This window comes from Macaca nemestrina, chromosome 14 (assembly GCF_043159975.1).
Source record: "Macaca nemestrina isolate mMacNem1 chromosome 14, mMacNem.hap1, whole genome shotgun sequence".
NCBI lineage: Eukaryota > Metazoa > Chordata > Mammalia > Primates > Cercopithecidae > Macaca > Macaca nemestrina.
In genome coordinates, this window is record NC_092138.1 from 71,412,866 (window position 1) to 71,435,036 (window position 22,171).

Here is a 22,171-nt window from a genome sequence, read left to right on the forward strand (position 1 = left end):
TAGACCCTTAGTGAATCATGATGTGGTTTTGCTGCTGCAGTTGAGAAGGTAAGTAACAAATAAGATAAGGTATTATCAGGTTAATACCTTATACACAGAAGCAAGTAGCTGCCTTTTTAGGGGGTGGAGAGAGCATGGCATTCACAGAGGGGACAGGGAGACTGAGCTCACGGTGGGGTAACACGGCATGCACATATGCAGAGGCCACCAAAGCCATGCTGCTACAGTATAGGGGTAACAAATCTGTATTACACAAAGAGATTTTTAAAAGAGTATTGTTATAATTATCCCAGCCTTGGGACAGAGTGTAAGAGGAAGAGGTCATTAAAAGCTAAAGGTGTTTAGGACTGGAATGAGATTAAGGTTTAGGGAAAGAAAGTAGAGAAAATATTATACTCTCCAGCAAATGCATCTTTTTGTTTTTGCGTTCTAGATTTTGCCTTCACTAAGCAATAGAAAATAGTTGAATTAATATGAAGAAAGCCCCTGCTTTAGTTGGCTCTCTCTTAGGAGGGAATATGACATTGAGAAAAGGGATCTTATTTATGCTTGCTGGGTTAATGCTGAGACATGACATCTTTACCTTGGACCAGCTCTTGAAGTTGGTAAACCAATGCCAACCAACCTTTGTTCAAGAAGGGGCACCAACACTGGATGCACCACCGGTGACATCTGTTCCCATGGAGGATTCTAGGATATAGAGAGGGTGGAGCTGTGAGACTAGTAGAGGGGGTGAGTGGAGATGGGTCCTTGATGGCACTATTGCTTCTATTGACTGTTGTCTTCCAATACTTAGGCTTTTGCTTCAAGATCTGGGTATTTTAGGTATTCAATAAGTGTAATGATTAATACTGAGTGTGAATTTGATTGGATTGAAGGATGCAAAGTATTGATCCTAGGTGTGTCTGTGTCTGTGAGGGTGTTGCCAAAGGACATTAACATTGGAGTAACACCCTCTGTGGGCTGTGAAAAGCAGACATACCCTTAATCTGGGTGGGCATCATCTAATCAGCTGCCAGAAAGGCTAGAATATAAAGCATGCAGAAACATGTGAAAATATGAGACTGGTCTAGCCTCCCAGACTACATCTTTCTCCTGTGCCAGATGCTTCCTGCCCCCCAAATGTTGGATTCCCAGTTCTTCAGTTTTGGAACTCGGACTGGCTCTCCTTTCTCCTCAGCTTGCAGATGGCCTATTGTGGGACCTTTTGATCATGTGAGTTAATACTTAATAAAATGCCCTTTATATATGTATATATCTATCCTATTAGTTCTATCCCTCTAGAGAACCGAACCCTGACTAATACAATAGGCTCATGTGAGTGGATTTCAGAGGCTTGTTAAAAAATACTCCCTATGCTCTAGGTAACTCAGTAGTCAGCAGAATGATTCTGTAAGTATCAAACACTAGGAAGGATAATGTGATGGCCTCTGAGGCACTAAGGTCTCTAAATTAGTTTGAGAGCAGGAGGCGAAGATAAAGAAAAATAATTAGATCTATAAGCAAATTTAAGACTCTCATTATAAAGTATTAACTTGATAATAGCTTATAATGAGAGGTTATAAGGTATTATCTTATTTGTACTTTCTTTAAACAGAAAGTGATTGAAGATTGATCCCAGATTTGGTATAAGATTTTATCTTAAATCCAAGATTTGTAATTGCTAGACTGTAAGTTATCATGTCAGGAAATTTCAGTATTCCAGTCCTGGGGAAAATGATTGTTTTTTTCCTAGAGTTAATCTTTTTTACTTGAAAACTGCAATTTTTCGCACAGTTCTTGGTCCTTAGGATACAATGATGGTTTGGTAATCTCATCCGACTTAGTTACAGAGTCTCTACAGTAGCCCCAACAATACGCTGAATAGACTTAGTTGTGCTGACTGCACAGTAGAGAAATGATTAATAGCAAAACAGCCAGATCTGCCCAAAGTGATTGCACCACACCTCATCTCAGTTTCTCACATTTTTCATTAAAACAGTAGATTGATTTTTCCGCTTTCACAGCTTCTTCAGTGTAAGGTGGTGCATTTCTTGCCTGGCAGTTGTAAAGCTGAGCTCTTGTTATTTCTGTGTGTGTGTGCACATGTGAGTGTGGTTGCATATGTGCTATAGTGCAAAAGTTCTGGACTGGGTGGTAGGAAATCTACGTTTATTTTTACTTCCTGTACTCATGGTCTAGGTGACTTAGTGAAAACCACTGCCTCTTTGAACTTTTAAATTTTTCTTTTATTTATTATTATTATTTTTTATTCTTGCCTTCCTTAAAACGTGTATGAGAGCAACACTCACTCAGCATTGCTGGCTGAGCCAGCGAGATGCCATGGTGTAATGGTGAGGATCAGCAGTGCTCTCTGCTTTTCAGGTAGTGTTTCCACAGTTGCCTGAATATGGCTATTGTGAGCTTCAAGTGAGAATGTATCTGTACCAGAAAATCAACATCCTCCAATGAAATAACAACTTGTCTTCTAACAATGATAAATCTTGATGCCTTTTTAACATAAGATAAAAACATGCTAAGACAGCTGGGTGGGTGGCTCACGCCTGTAATCCCAGCACTTTAGGAAGCCGAGGTGGGCGGATTACTTGAAGTCAGGAGTTTGAGACCAGCCTGGCCAGCGTGGTGAAACCCTGTCTCTACTAAAAATACAAAAATTAGCTGGGCGTGGTGGTGTCCGCCTGTAATCCCAGTTCCTTGGGAGGCTGAGGCATGAGAATCACTTGAAACCGGGAGGCAGAGGTTGCGGTGAGCTGAAATCGTGCCACTGCACTCCAGCCTGGGTGACAGAACGAGACTTTATCTCAAAAAACAAAAACAAACGAACGAACAAAAAACATGGTAACACATCTGACATTAATCTTTAGTCACTAGTTTTCTCATTTGAGAGAGAATTAGGAAGAGATCAGTTAAACATCTTAAAGGTAAGGTTGAAAGTATGTATATGGCTTTGGTCCTTTCTTTACACTTTTCTGTCTTCTCCACGAAATAATTGGCATCCACAGTGAGCCTCAGTGACTGACATTGGGAGCTTTCAGATGACTTCTGCATTAGCTGTCTGTATGACATTAGATTCAATCAGTAAATAGTAGATATTTTTATGTTGTTAGAGCTTCCAAATTTTATATTAGAATAGATGTTCTAGCTTCTAAAGGAGTTGCCTTGAAGTACATGAGTTTAGAGGTCACAGAGAGCCTATCTTCATTTAAGGAACATATTACATTTCAGGTATTTTAACTAATGGTACCCATTACTAAACCCTGATGTAGTGGATTAATGGAATACCAGAACTGAAGGCCAAGATATTTTTTTTAATTAATTTTTTTTTAAGTTTCAATAGGTTTTTGGGTAACAGATGGTGTTTGGTTACATGATGAGTTTTTAATAGTGATTTCTAAGATTTTGGTGCACCCATCACCCGAGCAGTGTACACTATACTCAATGTATAGTCTTTTATCCCTTCCCCTCTTCCATCCTTTCCCCAGAGTCCCCAAATTCCATTGTATCATTCTTATGGAAGGCCAAGATTCTTAAGGGAAATTGATACCTTCATGAAGGAAAGTCTAATGTTTTCTGTCTCATAGAGTTCCCTAATTATGAGCCACAAATAGAAAGGAGATCCTTGTGTAATTGGTAGGAAGAGAATTCCCAGTTTTAATCATAACTGAAAAAAATTCTGTGACTCCTGAGTTTAGCCAGAAAGGTGAGGTGACTTTTCTGTATCTCCATATGTCAGTGCCCAATAAACTCTCTCCATACCTGCTGTATTAGTCATGTTCTCCAGAGGGACAGAACTAATAGGATATATGTATATATGAAAGGGGGTTTATTAAGGAGAATTGACTCACACAATCACAAGGTGAAGTCCCATGATAGGCCGTCTGCAAGTTGAGGAGCAAGGAAGCCAGTAGTGGATCAGTCCGAGTCCAAAAACCTCAAAAGTAGGGAAGCTGACAGTGCAGCCTTCAGTCTCAGGCCCAAGAGCCCCTGGCAAACCACTGGTGTAAGTCCAAGAGTCCAAAAGCCGAAGAACATGGAGCTTGATATTCGAGGGTAGGAAGCATTCGGCATGGGAGAAAGATGAAGGTCAGAAGACTCGGCACCTCTGCTCATTCCACCTTCTTCTGCCTGCTTTTTCTAGCTGCGCTGGCAGCCAAGGGGATGGTGCCCACCCACATTAAGGGTGGGTCTGCCTTTCCCAGCCCACTCTCTCAAAAGTTCATCTCCTTTGACAACACCCTCACAGAGACACCCAGGAACAATACTTTGCATCATTTAATCCAATCAAGTTGACACTCAATATTAATCACCATACCTGCTTAAACTAGTGTTTGCTGTGCTTCACTATCTCAATTCAGTATGTACAAAAAGGTGCTCTATTTTTTTTTCCAGCCAAACCTTATTTTTTCTCCAGTGCACCATAACTCAATATATAGCACCAGCTACCCAAACCTTGAAAACCCAGGTGTTTCTGGTGTTTATTTCTCTTCTTCTCCATCTTCAATCATTCAAATATTCTTGTATATCTTATCTGTCCCTCCAATTTATTAACATTCCTCTATTTTCACTTTCTTTGTTCAGGCCAGTGGTCTTCAGAGTGTGGCATGTTCATTTGGGGATGTGTATAAGGCAATCTGTTGGGATGTAAGAATAAAATACTGAATTTTTGTCTCTATTTTATTTTATTTATTTTTGTTAATTAGTTTTATTAATGCAATAATACATATTTATAGTTTATATAAATTTGCATAAAATAAGAACACATTGTTCAAGATTATTTTAATGATATGAGTGCATGATCAAAACATTTAGGCAACAGTAGGTTAGGTCTTCATCATTTCTTTTTTAATTTTTTTTTGAGATAGAGTCTCACTCTGTCACTCAGGCTGGAGTGCAGTGGCCTTATCTCAGCTCACTGCAAGCTCTGCCCCCCCAGGTTCACGCCATTCTCCTGTCTCAGTCTCGTGAGTAGCTGGGACTACAGACGCCCACCACCACGCCCAGCTAATTTTTTTTTGTATTTTTAGTAGAGACGAGGTTTCACTGTGTTTGCCAGGATGGTCTCGATCTCCTGACCTCGTGATCCGCCCACCTCGGCCTCCCAAAGTGCTGGGATTACAGGCGTGAGCCGTGCCCGCCCATCATTTCTTACCTATACTGCTGCAATGGTTTGCTCTCTGCAAATGTTGATATGTTTGACTTTACTCCAATCCCATCCACTGATGCTAGGTGTTTATTACTAAAATGTAAATCTGATCATGTTCCTCTCTTACTTTAAAACCTCAGTGGTTCCCAGTTTTCTCAGAATAAACCCTAGATATTAATGACCCTCAAATTCCTTCAAATGTCCTTTGCTTTCCTCCTCCAGCTTTGTTTCTAGCTGTTCACTCCTTTGCCTTCTAAGTTCCAGCCATACTGAGCTACTTACTCTTCAGATGTACCATTCTCTCCTCTCCTCTGTTTTGGATGTGCTCATCCCTTTGTTTGGAAAGAGCTCTTGGTTTCCAGTTCAGTCCCACCTCTCCTAAGATTGACTTCGGATCTCAATGTAGATGCCACTTTCTCTAGGAGCTTTCCCTAATCACCTATATTGTGCTTCCTAGCACAATATGATATGTTTATGATAACTGTATGTTTATTTATCTCTCTCCTTGACTAAAGAGTCAACATATTTTCTCACTGTTTTATCCTTGGGGCATAGTACAGTACTCAGTACATATAGCTCAAATATTTGTTGAGCAAATGGATAAAGTAATTAATATTGTCACCATATTAGTCAGAACTACAGTCTTGATGACCCATCTAATCTCCAAGACATATTCTAAATGTCCATATATTCAATATTTGTTTTAGACCAAACATGGAGATATTTATTTAAGAATATTATCTGCCACTGTAACCAGCCTCTGTTTTATGGGGAATCTCTCCCATCCTCCAAGGACAAAAGCTTGCATTGCTGCTATGAGGAATTATTTTTTTGTTTCCAATTTGCCATAAAAAGAAGAATGCACATTATAGTTGTCTATTACTTCTTTTTCTAAAAGGTGGCAAATTTTTGCACTTTAGGACAAAAAGGCATTGCTAAGCCTTTTTGCTTGTAAGCATGGAAAGCAGTAAAAACCTGGCAGACAGGAAGTGTGATTCAGTTTCCTAGTAGTGGTTATTACTCAGAGTTAAGGACATTTCATCATTATCACTGCATTTATAATATGGTGTTTGATGGTTGGTGCTCCACTAACAAAGGAAAATACCAGGTGCAAATAAAGTCAGTAAAAAGAATATGTTCACTCTGAGTAAGTTAATTATCAAAAAACAATTTGTCTAATAGAATTTCTTGGAGATCTCAATACAAGGACCATTTTGAAGCTCTCACCAGGAAAGGAGACCACATTATGAGAGATAAAATAAGCAAACACTATATCTGGTCATATTTTGATTTTAGGTTATTTATATTCTGTCGGGTCATTAAAATGATTTAAGGTATCTTACAAAAATCCACATATAGTAGTAGTAAGATAAAATAAATTGAAAATAGACATGAAAAATGAGACAGAAAAGAAAAAGTTAGGAAACTATGATGGAGTCTGGAATTAGCTTAGTACCAAAAAGGCAAAACTGTACAAATCCCGGAAGACAACCTAGGCAGTACCATCCTGGACATAGGAATTGGCAAAGATTTCATGACAAAGACACCAGAAGCAATTGCAACAAAAGCAAACATTGATAAATGGTACCTAATAAAACTAAAGAGCTTCCGCACAGCAAAAGAAACTATCAACAGAGTAAAGAGACAACCTGCAGAATGGGAGAAAATGTTTGCAAACTATGCATCTGACAAAGGTCTAATATCCAGTATGTACAAGGAACTTAAATTTACAATAGAAAAACAATCCCATTAAAAAATGGGCAAAGGACATAAACAGACACTTTTCAAAAGAAGACATACATGCAGCCAACATGCATATAAAAAAAGCTCAACATCACTGATCACAAGAGAAATGGAAATCAAAACCATAATGAGATACCATATCACATCAATCATAATGGCTATGAGTAAAAAGTCAGAAAATAACAGATGCTGAAGACGTTGCAGAGAAAAGAGAACACTTACACACTGTTGACGGGAGTGTAAAGTTGTTCAGCCGTGTGGAACACAGTATGGCAACTCTTGAAGAGCTGAAAACAGAACTACTATTCAACCCAGCAATCTCATAACTGGGTGTATACCCAGAGGAGTAGAAATCATTCTGTCATAAAGACACAGGCATGTGAATGTTCACTGCAGCACTATTTAAAATAGTAAAGACATGGTATCAACCTGAATGCCCATCAATTACAGATTGGATATAGAAAATATGGTACATATACACCATGGAATACTAGGCAACCATAAAAAGAACAGGATCATGTCTTTTGCAGGAACATGGATGGGGCTGGAGATTATTATCAGCAAACTAACGGAGGAAAAGGAAACCAAATTCTCACTTATAAAAGTGGGAGCAAAATGATGAAAACTCATGAACACAAGAAGGGGAACAACAGACCAACAGACACTGGGAGGTGTGGAGGGTGGGAGGAGGGAGAGGAGCAGAAAACCTTCACATGTACCCCCGAACCTAAAATAAAAGTTTATTTAAAAAAGGCATGCATGGGCCGGGTGTAGTGGCTCATGCCTGTAATTCCAGCACTTTGGGAGGCCGAGGTGGGTGGATCACGAGGTCAGGAGATCGAGACCATCCTGGCTGACACTATGAAACCCTTTCTCTACTAAAAATTCAAAAAATTAGCCGGGCGTGGTGGCAGGCACCTGTAGTCCCAGCTACTCAGGAGGCTGAGGCAGGAGAATGGCGTGAACCTGGGAGGTGGAGCTTGCAGTGAGCCAAGCTCGCATCACTGCCCTCCAGCCTGGGCGACAGAGCGAGACTCCGTCTCAAAAAAAAAAGTCATGCACTTGTCAGGGGAGGGATGAAAGTTGAATTGAACCTTCCTGTATGCCAGTATTCCAGGGAAATATGATTCACTATGCAATTCATAATGGTAATATAATGAGACATTCCTCTCATGGATATTTATAGATAGATCATTTTGAAATCTAGATAATGGCATCAACAATATTCATTTAAAAATTGTGATAAAGTTCATATAACATATAACATTTACCATTTTAGCTATTTTAAAATGTACAATTCAGTAGTATTAAGTACTTTCACATTATTGTGCAACCATCAGCACCCACGATCTATTTCCAGAACTTTTTCATCAGCTGAAAACCGCACACCAATGGAATAGTCACACCCCTGGCAAACACAATTTATTTATTTATTAATTATTATTATTATTATACTTTAAGTTCTAGGGTACATGTGCATAATGTGCAGGTTTGTTACATATGTATACTTGTGCCATATTGGTGTGCTGCACCCATCAACTCATCAGCACCCATCAACTCGTCATTTACATCAGGTATAACTCCCAATGCAAGGCCCCGGTGTGTGATGTTCCCCTTCCCGAGTCCAAGTGATCTCATTGTTCAGTTCCCACCTATGAGTGAGAACATGCGGTGTTTGGTTTTCTGTTCTTGTGATAGTTTGCTAAGAATGATGGTTTCCAGCTGCATCCATGTCCCGACAAAGGACACAAACTCATCCTTTTTTATGGCTGCATAGTATTCCATGGTGTATATGGGCCACATTTTCTTAATCCAGTCTGTCACTGACGGACATTTGGGTTGATTCCAAGTCTTTGCTATTGTGAATAGTGCCGCAATAAACATACGTGTGCATGTGTCTTTATAGCAGCATGATTTATAATCCTTTGGGTATATACCCAGTAATGGGATGGCTGGGTCATATGGTACATCTAGTTCTAGATCCTTGAGGAATCACCATACTGTCTTCCATAATGGTTGAACTAGTTTACAATCCCACCAACAGTGTAAAAGTGTTCCTATTTCTCCACATCCTCTCCAGCACCTGTTGTTTCCTGACTTTTTAATGATCGCCATTCTAACTGGTGTGAGATGGTATCTCATTGTGGTTTTGATTTGCATTTCTCTGATAGCCAGTGATGATGAGCATTTTTTCATGTGTCTGTTGGCTGTATGAATGTCTTCTTTTGAGAACTGTCCATATCCTTTGCCCACTTATTGATGGGGTTGTTTGTTTTTTTCTTGTAAATTTGTTTGAGTTCTTTGTAGGTTCTGGATATTAGCCCTTTGTCAGATGAGTAGATGGCAAAAATTTTCTCCCATTCTGTAGATTGCCTGTTCACTCTGATGGTAGTTTGGCAAACACAATTTTTTTTGTCTAAACAACATTTTTACAGTAAACACAATAAATAATTTCATAACCCTATGTATTATAATGCCACAGTTAGCAGTGCATGATAGCATGCCATTTCTGTCTTTATGTTCAAGTCTTTTATAATTCTGACTGTCTAGAAAAACTGATTTGGCAGAAGAAGAGAGGGTGGATGGCCTCCTTCACCTTGGAAACCACCAGGATCAACACCTGGGGAGAACTGTTTAATCTACATTATTGTGTTGGTAGAATTTCTACAGAGAGATATTTACCAGAGAACTATGGGTGTTAGTTTGGAGACTCAGAAAGACTTGGATCAAGTTAGGTGATGAGTGACTTATAGCCAAGAATTACTGAACTATCTTAAAACTTATCACAACCCTAATCATTAACTAAATTCTTGCTGTTGGTGAGGCTAATCTAGGTGAGGACCAGAAGGAAGCCACATTGTTTATCCTGAAAGAAAAAGAAACAAGTGTGAAGATTTGGAGAGCTGGAGTTGAAATAAGTATCACTCAGCCTACAGAGGTAAATTCTAGATAAGCAAGGGTTTGAAGGAGTTAGTGGGGATAGTGGGGATAGATGGGACTGGGGACTTTAAATTCAGCATGGGACTCAGTTTGTAACTGGGCTTTGTGATTTTTGCTTTCAATATGCCAAGAAGAAAGATTAGTTTATTCTTCCCTGTTCCAATATTTTATTAGAGTTCAGAATAAATGAGTAAGAGTAGGCATTTGATTCTGAACAAGTAAAATGAATCAAGATATAGAGGCTTTATATTTTGGGTTCTGCTCAGAATTATTTTTTTCTCAGCCATACTTTCCAGTCATTTGATGAGCTCTATTTATTTGGTGTCTTCAGTTTTTTTTGAATCTGTGACTTCTCTTCCTTTCTCAGTATTATTGTCCTAATTGAAGCCCTTATCACCTTTTGTCTGAATAACTACTGTAGCTTTTCAATTGGTCTTCCACTTTTCAAGCTCCTGACCATCTCTATTTAAACGGTTCAAACTTTTGCCAGAATAAATATCCTAAAACACTGTTTAGATCACTCTGCTATTATCACTCTTCTCTTCATGGGCCTTCAATATAAGAAATAAGTATATGTTAATGGAACCATCAAAATAAGCAGAGAAGAAAAGATCATTCAAAAAGTTGTGCTTCAGCAAAAGAAACTACCATCAGAGTGAACAGGCAACCTACAGAATGGGAGAAAATTTTTGCAATCTACTTATCTGACAAAGGTCTAATATCCAGAACCTACAAAGAACTCAAACAAATTTACAAGAAGAAAACAAACAATCCCATCAAAAAGTGGGCAAAGGATATGAACAGACATTTCTCAAAAGAAGACATGCATACAGCCAACAGACACATGAAAAAATGCTCGTCATCACTGGCCATCAGAGAAATGCAAATCAAAACCACAATGAGATACCATCTCACACCAGTTAGAATGGCAATCATTAAAAAATCAGGAAACAACAGGTGCTGGAGAGGATGTGGAGAAATAGGAACACTTTTACACTGTTGGTGGGATTGTAAACTAGTTCAACCATTGTGGAAAACAGTATGGCGATTCCTCAAGGATCTAGATCTAGGAATACCATATGACCCAGCCATCCCATTACTGGGTATATACCCAGAGGATTGTAAATCATGCTGCTATAAAGACACCTGCACACATATATTTATTGTGGCACTATTCACAATAGCAAAGACTTGGAATCAACCCAAATGTCCATCAGTGACAGACTGGATTAAGAAAATGTGGCCCATATACACCATGGAATACTATGCAGCCATAAAAAAAATGATGAATTCATGTCCTTTGTAGGGACATAGATGCAGCTGGAAACCATCATTCTTAGCAAACTATCGCAAAAACAGAAAACCAAACACCGCGTGTTCCCACTCATAGGTGGGAATTGAACAATGAGATCACTTGGACACGGGAAGGGGAACATCACACTGAGGCCTATTGTGGGGAGGGGGTAGGGGGTAGGGATGGCATTGGGAGTTATGCCTGATGTAAATGACGAGTTGATGGGTGCTGACGAGTTGATGGGTGCAGCACACCAACATGGCACATGTATACATATGTAACAAACCTGCACAATGTGCACATGTACCCTAGAACTTAAAGTATATATAAATGCTGTGCTTAGACATGAGTTATTTACTTAGGGAAAATTCCCATGTAAATATTTGCTATACATTATAATAAACTGTGGATGTATTAATGACATAATAAAGGTACCCAAAGAAAACATGGGTGAATGTTTTCTTCAGAATGAAATTTAGCTAAAAGGTTTTCTAATGGGAAAAATAAGGAAAAAGACAGATTGATTTGACAACACTAAAATTTAAACTCTCTAGGTCAGAAATACCATAAACAAAAAAATTCACACAAAGCTGGTTAAAATGCATAATTCATATGAGAGGTCCTGGCCTTTTTATTCTCTAGCTCCAATCACAATAACCTAGTGGCAATTACTAGAAACAACCAGAACTTTCCTTGCATGTACTGTTCCCTTTGCCTGGAATGTTCTTCCTGCACATCCTCTCATGACTGGCTCTTCCTTGTTCTTTAGGTCTCATGTCAAAAATTTTCTTCTTAGGAAGGTTTTCTCTGTTCACCCTCTCTAAAGTAGCCAGCCCTCACTGTCTCCCCATTTATGACCTTCACTCTGTCACATTACTTGTTTTGTGTTCTGTCACCGACTAAATGATCTTATTTATTTGTTTTATCTCTTCCCTAGAATGCAAGCCTCATGAATGTATATGTCTTGTTCAGCAGCACCTAGACTTGTTTTTGACAAGTGATACTAAATGAATGTTTGTCGAATAGGTGAGTGAAGGAATGAATATGTATATGTGTAAATAGAAAGACTGAAATAACGTATAGCAAAATGCAGTAACAGGGTTATTTCTAGGAGGAATTTTGTTGATAATTCCTTTTTTCTGCCTTTTCCAAATTTTCTACAATGAATACCTGTTAATTACATTGATCATTAAAATAAAAAATAAATGGTATTTTATGGAAGCCACATCTTACTAAATGATAGCATCTATAATGTCAATTTGTTAATCTCAATTAGCATTGACAAAGGATAATAAACTATGCATACTATAAAGAACAAATTTCCTAGAAGTGAGAGTGTCAGCTTGCATCGTCTTAAAGTATTCACACATCTAACACATCCAGTTAGCTTAACTGAATAATGTAGAAATTGGGCCAAAACCCATCAACTAAATTGGATCCTCTTTTAAGATTCTAAAATAAAACTTGTCAAATAAGGAGGAAAATAATTTTAAAAAGTCAAGTACTACTTCTTAGTTTCAATAAATGGTTGCCAGGGGTTAGTCTCCTTGAATCTACCAGACATTAATAAGGACAGTTGAGAAGACTTGACACAAAACAGTTTGAACATATCAGTGAAACTATCTGCATAACTATCTAAAATAGAGACAGTATGATGCTGGAAAGTCTTGTGCCCATTCTGAAAAGTTATCTGTCATATATAAACCTGTTTAACTGACCAATTCAACATGGAAAAAAAAGCATCAGTTTTTTTTCCCCCAGGATTACAAATTTGCTTGTTGGTCATAATTAAGATTTGGTCAGATCTTTTTCTTTTTTCTTTTCTTTCTTTTTTTTTGGGAGGGGAGACAGGATCTCACTCTGTTGCCCAGGCTGGAGTGCAGCAGTACCATCCCAGCTCGCTGCAACCTCCACCTCCCAGGTTCAAGTGATTCTCCTGCCTCAGCCTCCTGAGTACCTGGGATTACAGGCATGTGCCACCACGACTGGCTAATATTTTTAGTAGAGATGGGGGTTTCACCATGTTGGCCAGGCTGGTCTTGAACTCCTGATCTCAAGTGATCCACCTGCCTTGGTTTCCCAAAGTGCTGGGATTACAGGTGTGAGCCACCATGCCTGGTCTCTGGTCAGGTCTTTTATATAAAGTGATGATACCCTAAATGACCTCAAACAGTCAAGTTATTAGGAGTGACAGTGAAATAAGATGTAGTATCCCGGTGTTTTATTCATTCATTTACTCAAAAAATCAGCACCGAATGTGAATCAGACACTGTTGGGTACTGGGATGCAATGGTGAACAACACATATGATGCCTGTCCTTAAGGAGCTTACCTTCTAGTGGAGGGAACACTTAAACAGTTCGATGAACAAACAAAAGAGGTACTGATTGTGATAAGTGCTAAAGAAGAAATATTTCCAGAAATAATGATAGGATAAGAAGCAATAAACAGAGACAGGGATAAGGGAGGGCTTCTTCAAGGAGGTGATATTTAGGCTGCGACCTAAGAGGATGAGAAGGAACCACGTATGTGGAGAGCTAGTATTAAGGGTGTCCCAGGACCATTGCAGAGAGAGTTGTCTGGGAAATGTCAGAATCCTGTGTGACAAAGCAAAACAAGCAGAGGAAATGTGAGATGACGTCGGAAAGGCACGCAGAGGCCACGTGCTACAGGACATTGTCATATTTAATTTTAAATGCCACGGAAAGACAATAAAGTGTTTTAATCAGGACAGTGACAGGAGTTACAATGCCATGGGAAGCCAATAAAGTATTTTAATGGGAAAATGGCAGAATTCAATTTTAAACAATCATTTTAGCTATTACTTGGAGGTTGAATTTGAAGGGGACAGAAGTAACACCAGGAAGACTAGTTGGGAGATGACTGTGGTCATCCAGATGAAAGACTAAGGTTGGACCACAGTTTTAGCAGTGCAGGTGGAAAGAAGTGAACGCATCCATGCTATATTTGGAAGTATTGCCCATATGGAATGCTGTGGGACTATATACAGGAATTTAGAAAACAATCAGGTTGAGTCCCAGGCACTGTCCTGACCATCTGGATGCAAAATATAGGATGCAGAGACCAGCAGAGCTTCTAAATTTGGTACTTTAAAATTGATATGGTTTTAAAAATATTCAAGCGAAGATACCAAGTAAGCAGTTGGCAGTGAGGCTTAAGCTTGGAGGAGAGATCTGTAATGGAGATTCAAAATGAGGAGACTACGGTGTTAGGGTCTTTAAAGCTGTGGGAATAGATGAGATGAAGGAAGAAAATGTGGAATTAGACGAGATTATTGTATCTATGTAATAATTTCCTAATTTTGATGATTGTGTTGTTTCAATGTAGGAGAATGTTTTCATTGGAGGAAATACACAATAACATAGTTAATGGTGAGGGGGCATTTTGTTGACTATTTACGTTCAGATATTTCAGATAAAAAATTTTTGTACTGCACTTGCAACTTTTCTGAGGGTTTGAGATTGTTTAAAAATAAAAAAAAACGTAAATAATTTTTTTTAAAGAAAGGCCCGGGAATGAGTTTTAAGATCTATGGAAAAATATAAACAGCCAGCAAAGGAGACTGAGTGGGAGGGACCTACAAGAGTGCAGTGTTAGAGAAGCTGAGAGAGAAGAGGACTGTGTCTCAATAGGGAGGCAATGGCACAGCTACGAATAGGAGTAAGCTGTGAACAAAAGATATTTGTTGGATTTAGTAACAATGAAAATCACTGGGGACTTTTTTTTAACAGTGAGTTTGCTAGACCTGTGGATATAGAAACCCCATTGAACCATTTGAATCAATTTCTTAGTCAAATGATCATACAAAATGTTGAAAGTTTCAGTAATGTTTTGTCGCAGACACTATAAGTCCTCAGCCATGGTCCCTTTGGATTCCTTTACCTTTTCCTTGTACACAGACTCCAGGTGTACTTTCATTTCCAGCAGCCAGTCCCTGTATTCATTTTCTGTAGGGCTACACAAAGGCTGCTGGAACCCACTTTGCCTGCCCAGTTGGAGAGAAGGATGTGCTTTCAGGGTTCATGAGGGGCAGCCTTAACCAAAATTAAGCCAGGTGGGAATATAAATATTCCAGCTTTGTTGTTTTATGCTACCACAACTACATGGTCAGTCTCCAGAATTCCCCTTCAGACTGAGCTCACTGCAAGACTTTTCTTGGTATCACATCCTTGCTCAGCCTTTTTTTTGGTTTCCTATCCCAGTTCTCCATTTTTCCACCAGTTTTCTCTGGGAAACTTCCTAATAAATTACTTATCATGTATCCTTATCTTACGTTTTCCCTCAGGAATAGCACCTTAAACACTTAAACAACAACAACAACAATAACAACAAAACCAACATCAACCTCATTGGTGGCTTACTGATGTCCATCTTGGTTATGGAATAAAAACCATCGGCTCAAACTCTGTCTTCATTATTTACAAGACATATTCAAAGTGGTTTAGTGCCTTCACTAGGCTGTCTTCATTAAATGAAAAAAAGAAAAGAAATGTGTGTGTGAAAAATTGATCATATTCGCTAGGCACCTCAAAAACATTTACTTAAAATTTCCTAAAATGGAGCAACTTAAGGAAAAATGGAAATGGAAGAGTAGTAACTATAGTATTTTCATAGTAAGCACTTCCGCAGTTACTCATACTGTCAATTTACTTGATTGAATTTCAGCTATTTTTCATTACTTTAGATTTGGCCTTTATTTAAACAAATAACTTATTTTTCACATTTTAATTTATTTAGAAACTGAGTTTCAAACGTTTTCTAAGAGACTCTTGACTCTGTTAAAGGTGGCAGGCATAATGCCAACAGGAAAGGCCAGGGTGGCTCTCTTAATGATGGCATCATTATTGGAGTCAGTACTCTTAAAAACTGGCTTCTGTTCTCCTTCTTTTTTTATTATTATTTATTTATTTTTTTTATTTTTTATTTTTTAATTTATTTATTATTATTATTATACTTTAAGTTCTAGGGTACATGTGCATAACGTGCAGGTTTGTTACATATGTATACTTGTGCCATGTTGCTGTGCTGCACCCATCAACTCGTCAGCACCCATCAACTCGTCATTTACATCAGGTATAACTCCCAATGCAATCCCTCCCCCCTCCCCCCTCCCCATGATAGGCCCCGGTGTGTGATGTTCCCCTTCCCGAGTCCAAGTGATCTCATTGTTCAGTTCCCACCTATGAGTGAGAACATGCGGTGTTTGGTTTTCTGTTCTTGTGATAGTTTGCTAAGAATGATGGTTTCCAGCTGCATCCATGTCCCGACAAAGGACACAAACTCATCCTTTTTTATGGCTGCATAGTATTCCATGGTGTATATGGGCCACATTTTCTTAATCCAATCTGTCACTGATGGACATTTGGGTTGATTCCAAGTCTTTGCTATTGTGAATAGTGCCGCAATAAACATACGTGTGCATGTGTCTTTATAGCAGCTTGATTTATAATCCTTTGGGTATATACCCAGTAATGGGATGGCTGGGTCATATGGTACATCTAGTTCTAGATCCTTGAGGAATCACCATACTGTCTTCCATAATGGTTGAACTAGTTTACAATCCCACCAACAGTGTAAAAGTGTTCCTATTTCTCCACATCCTCTCCAGCACCTGTTGTTTCCTGACTTTTTAATGATCGCCATTCTAACTGGTGTGAGATGGTATCTCATTGTGGTTTTGATTTGCATTTCTCTGATGGCCAGTGATGATGACCATTTTTTCATGTGTCTGTTGGCTGTATGAATGTCTTCTTTTGAGAAGTGTCTGTTCATATCCTTTGCCCACTTTTTGATGGGGTTGTTTGTTTTTTTCTTGTAAATTTGTTTGAGTTCTTTGTAGGTTCTGGATATTAGCCCTTTGTCAGATGAGTAGATGGCAAAAATTTTCTCCCATTCTGTAGGTTGCCTGTTCACTCTGATGGTAGTTTCTTTTGCTGTGCAGAAGCTCTTTAGGTTAATGAGATCCCATTTGTCAATTTTGGCTTTTGCTGCCGTTGCTCTTGGTGTTTTAGACATGAAGTCTTTGCCCATGCCTATGTCCTGAGGTACTACCTAGGTTTTCCTTTACGGTTTTTATGGTATTAGGTCTAACATTTACGTCTCTAATCCATCTTGAATTAATTTTCGTATAAGGAGTAAGGAAAGGATCCAGTTTCAGCTTTCTACTTATGGCTAGCCAATTTTCCCAGCACCATTTATTAAATAGGGAATCCTTTCCCCATTTCTTGTTTCTCTCAGGTTTGTCAAAGATCAGATGGCTGTAGATGTGTGGTATTATTTCTGAGGACTCTGTTCTGTTCCATTGGTCTATATCTCTGTTTTGGTACCAGTACCATGCTGTTTTGGTTACTGTAGCCTTGTAGTAAGTTTGAAGTCAGGTAGCGTGATGCCTCCAACTTTGTTCTTTTGACGTAGGATTGTCTTGGCAATGCGGGCTCTTTTTTGGTTCCATATGAACTTTAGAGCAGTTTTTTCCAATTCTGTGAAGAAACCCATTGGTAGCTTGATAGGGATGGCATTGAATCTATAAATAACCTTGGGCAGTATGGCCATTTTCACATTATTGATTCTTCCTATCCATGAGCATGGTATGTTCTTCCATTTGTTCGTGTCCTCTTTTATTTCACTGAGCAGTGGTTTGTAGTTCTCCTTGAAGAGGTCCTTTACATCCCTTGTAAGTTGGATTCCTAGGTATTTTATTCTCTTTGAAGCAACTGTGAATGGAAGTTCATTCATGATTTGGCTCTGTGTTTGTCTGTTACTGGTGTATAAGAATGCTTGTGATTTTTGCACATTGATTTAGTATCCTGAGACTTTGCTGAAGTTGCTTATCAGCTTAAGGAGATTTGGGGCTGAGACAATGGGATTTTCTAAATATACAATCATGTCATCTGCAAAGAGGGACAATTTGACTTCTTCTTTTCCTAACTGAATACCCTTGATTTCTTTCTCTTGCCTGATTGCCCTAGCCAGAACTTCCAACACTATGTTGAATAGGAGTGGTGAGAGAGAGCATCCCTGTCTTGTGCCAGTTTTCAAAGGGAATTTTTCCAGTTTTTGCCCATTCAGCATGATATTGGCTGTGGGTTTGTCATAAATAGCTCTTATTATTTTGAGATATGTTCCATCAATACCGAATTTGTTGAGCGTTTTTAGCATGAAGGGCTGTTGAATTTTGTCAAAAGCCTTTTGTGCATCTATTGAGATAATCATGTGGTTCTTGTCTTTGGTTCTGTTTATATGCTGGATTATGTTTATTGATTTGCGAATGTTGAACTAGCCTTGCATCCCAGGGATGAAGCCCACTTGATCATGGTGGATAAGCTTTTTGATGTGCTGCTGAATCTGGTTTGCCAGTATTTTATTGAGGATTTTTGCATCGATGTTCATCAGGGATATTGGTCTAAAATTCTTTTTTTTTGTTGTGTCTCTCTGCCAGGCTTTGGTATCAGGATGATGTTGGCCTCATAAAATGAGTTAGGGAGGATTCCCTCTTTTTCTATTGATTGGAATAGTTTCAGAAGGAATGGTACCAGCTGCTTTTGTACCTCTAGTAGAATTCAGCTGTGAATCCATCTGGTCCTGGTCTTTTTTTGGTTGGTAGGCTATTAATTATTGCCTCAATTTCAGAGCCTGCTATTGGTCTATTCAGGGATTCAACTTCTTCCTGGTTTAGTCTTGGATGAGTGTAAGTGTCCAGGAAATTATCCATTTCTTCTAGATTTTCTAGTTTATTTGCGTAGAGGTGTTTATAGTATTCTCTGATGGTAGTTTGTATTTCTGTGGGGTCGGTGGTGATATCCCCTTTATCATTTTTTATTGCATCTATTTGATTCTTCTCTCTTTTATTCTTTATTAGTCTTGCTAGCAGTCTGTCAATTTTGTTGATCTTTTCAAAAAACCAACTCCTGGATTCATTGATTTTTTGGAGGGTTTTTTGTGTCTCTATCTCCTTCAGTTCTCCTCTGATCTTAGTTATTTCTTGCCTTCTGCTAGCTTTTGAATGCGTTTGCTCTTGCTTCTCTAGTTCTTTTAATTGTGATGTTAGAGTGTCAATTTTAGATCTTTCCTGCTTTCTCTTGTGGGCATTTAGTGCTATAAATTTCCCTCTACCCACTGCTTTAAATGTGTCCCAGAGATTCTGGTATGTTGTATCTTTGTTCTCATTGGTTTCAAAGAACATCTTTATTTCTGCCTTCATTTTGTTATGTACCCAGTAGTCATTCAGGAGCAGGTTGTTCAGTTTCCATGTAGTTGAGCGGTTTTGATTGAGTTTCTTAGTCCTGAGTTCTAGTTTGATTGCAGTGTGGTCTGAGAGACAGTTTGTTATAATTTCTGTTCTTGTACATTTGCTGAGGAGTGATTTACTTCCAATTACGTGGTCAATTTTGGAATAAGTGCGATGTGGTGCTGAGAAGAATGTATATTCTGTTGATTTGGGGTGGAGAGTTCTATAGATGTCTATTAGGTCTGCTTGCTGCAGAGATGAGTTCAATTCCTGTATATCCTTGTTAACTTTCTGTCTCGCTGATCTGTCTAATGTTGACAGTGGAGTGTTGAAGTCTCCCATTATTATTGTATGGGAGTCTAAGTCTCTTTGTAAGTCTCTAAGGACTTGCTTTATGAATCTGGGTGCTCCTGTATTGGGTGCATATATATTTAGGATAGTTAGCTCTTCCTGTTGAATTGATCCCTTTACCATTATGTAATGGCCTTCTTTGTCTCTTTTGATCTTTGATGGTTTAAAGTCTGTTTTATCAGAGACTAGTATTGCAACCCCTGCTTTTTTTTGTTCTCCATTTGCTTGATAAATCTTCCTCCATCCCTTTATTTTGAGCCTATGTATGTCTCTGCGTGTGAGATGGGTCTCCTGAATACAGCAGACTGATGGGTCTTGACTCTTTATCCAGTTTGCCAGTCTGTGTCTTTTAATTGGAGCATTTAGTCCATTTACATTTAAGGTTAAGATTGTTATGTGTGAACTTGATCCTGCCATTATGATATTAACTGGTTATTTTGCTCGTTAGTTGATGCAGTTTCTTCCTAGCCTAAATGGTCTTTACATTTTGGCATGTTTTTGCAATGGCTGGTACCGGTTGTTCCTTTCCATGTTGAGTGCTTCCTTCAGGGTCTCTTGTAAGGCAGGCCTAGTGGTGACAAAATCTCTAAGCATTTGCTTATCTGTAAAGGATTTTATTTCTCCTTCACTTATGAAACTTAGTTTGGCTGGATATGAAATTCTGGGTTGAAAATTCTTTTCTTTAAGAATGTTGAATATTGGCCCCCACTCTCTTCTGGCTTGTAGAGTTTCTGCCGAGAGATCTGCTGTTAGTCTGATGGGCTTCCCTTTGTGGGTAACCCGACTTTTCTCTCTGGCTGCCCTTAAGATTTTTTCCTTCATTTCAACTTTGGTGAATCTGGCAATTATGTGTCTTGGAGTTGCTCTTCTCGAGGAGTATCTTTGTGGCGTTCTCTGTATTTCCTGGATTTGAATGTTGGGCTGCCCTACTAGGTTGGGGAAGTTCTCCTGGATGATATCCTGAAGAGTGTTTTCCAACTTGGTTCCATTTTCCCCCTCACTTTCAGGCACCCCAATCAGATGTAGATTTGGTCTTTTTACATAATCCCATACTTCTTGCAGGCTTTGTTCATTTCTTTTTCTTCTTTTTTCTTTTGGTTTCTCTTCTCGCTTCATTTCGTTCATTTGATCCTCAATCGCTGATACTCTTTCTTCCAGTTGATCGAGTCGGTTACTGAAGCTTGTGCATTTGTCACGTATTTCTCGTGTCATGGTTTTCATCTCTTTCATTTCGTTTATGACCTTCTCTGCATTAATTACTCTAGCCATCAATTCTTCCACTTTTTTTTCAAGATTTTTAGTTTCTTTGAAGTTTCTTATCAGCATCACAATTAAAAGAACTAGGGAAGCAAGAGCAAACACATTCAAAAGCTAGCAGAAGGTAAGAAATAACTAAGATCAGAGCAGAACTGAAGGAGATAGAGGCACAAAAAACCCTCCAAAAAAATCAATGAATCCAGGTTGGTTTTTTGAAAAGATCAACAAAATTGATAGACTGCTAGCAAGACTAATAAAGAAGAAAAGAGAAGAATCAAATAGACGCAATAAAAAATGATAAAGGGGATATCACCACCGACCCCACAGAAATACAAACTACCATTAGAGAATACTATAAACATCTCTACACAAATAAACTAGAAAATCTAGAAGAAATGGATAATTTCCTGGACACTTACACTCTCCCAAGACTAAACCAGGAAGAAGCTGAATTCCTGAATAGACCAATAGCAGGCTCTGAAATTGAGGCAATAATTAATAGCCTACCAGCCAAAAAAAGTCCAGGACCAGATGGATTCACAGCTGAATTCTACCAGAGGTACAAAAGCAGCTGGTACCATTCCTTCTGAAACTATTCCAATCAATAGAAAAAGAGGGAATCCTCCCTAACTCATTTTATGAGGCCAACATCATCCTGATACCAAAGCCTGGCAGAGACACAACAAAAAAAAAGAATTTTAGACCAATATCCCTGATGAACATCGATGCAAAAATCCTCAATAAAATACTGGCAAACCGGATTCAGCAACACATCAAAAAGCTTATCCACCATGATCAAGTGGGCTTCATCCCTGGGATTCAAGGCTGGTTCAACATTTGCAAATCAATAAACGTAATCCAGCATATAAACAGACAAAGACAAAAACCACATGATTATCTCAATAGATGCAGAAAAGGCCTTTAACAAAATTCAACAGCCCTTCATGCTAAAAACCCTCAATAAATTCGGTATTGATGGAACATATCTCAAAATAATAAGAGCTATTTATGACAAACCCACAGCCAATATCATGCTGAATGGGCAAAAACTGGAAAAATTCCCTTTGAAAACTGGCACAAGACAGGGATGCCCTCTCTCACCACTCCTATTCAACATAGTGTTGGAAGTTCTGGCTAGGGCAATCAGGCAAGAGAAAGAAATCAAGGGTATTCAGTTAGGAAAAGAAGAAGTCAAA

The 22,171-nt window shown here is 38.7% G+C and overlaps 1 long non-coding RNA gene across 1 annotated transcript in view; it reads left to right on the forward strand.

Moving 5' to 3' along the window:
• The first annotated feature begins 9,713 nt into the window (after window positions 1-9,713).
• LOC105480974 (uncharacterized) overlaps window positions 9,714-22,171 on the forward strand; it is a 34,840-nt gene continuing 22,382 nt past the window's right edge. The window contains exons 1-2 of the long non-coding RNA XR_986691.3: window positions 9,714-9,824; window positions 12,058-12,146. This is a non-coding gene — a long non-coding RNA (uncharacterized lncRNA). The remainder of the gene's footprint in view (window positions 9,825-12,057; window positions 12,147-22,171) is intronic.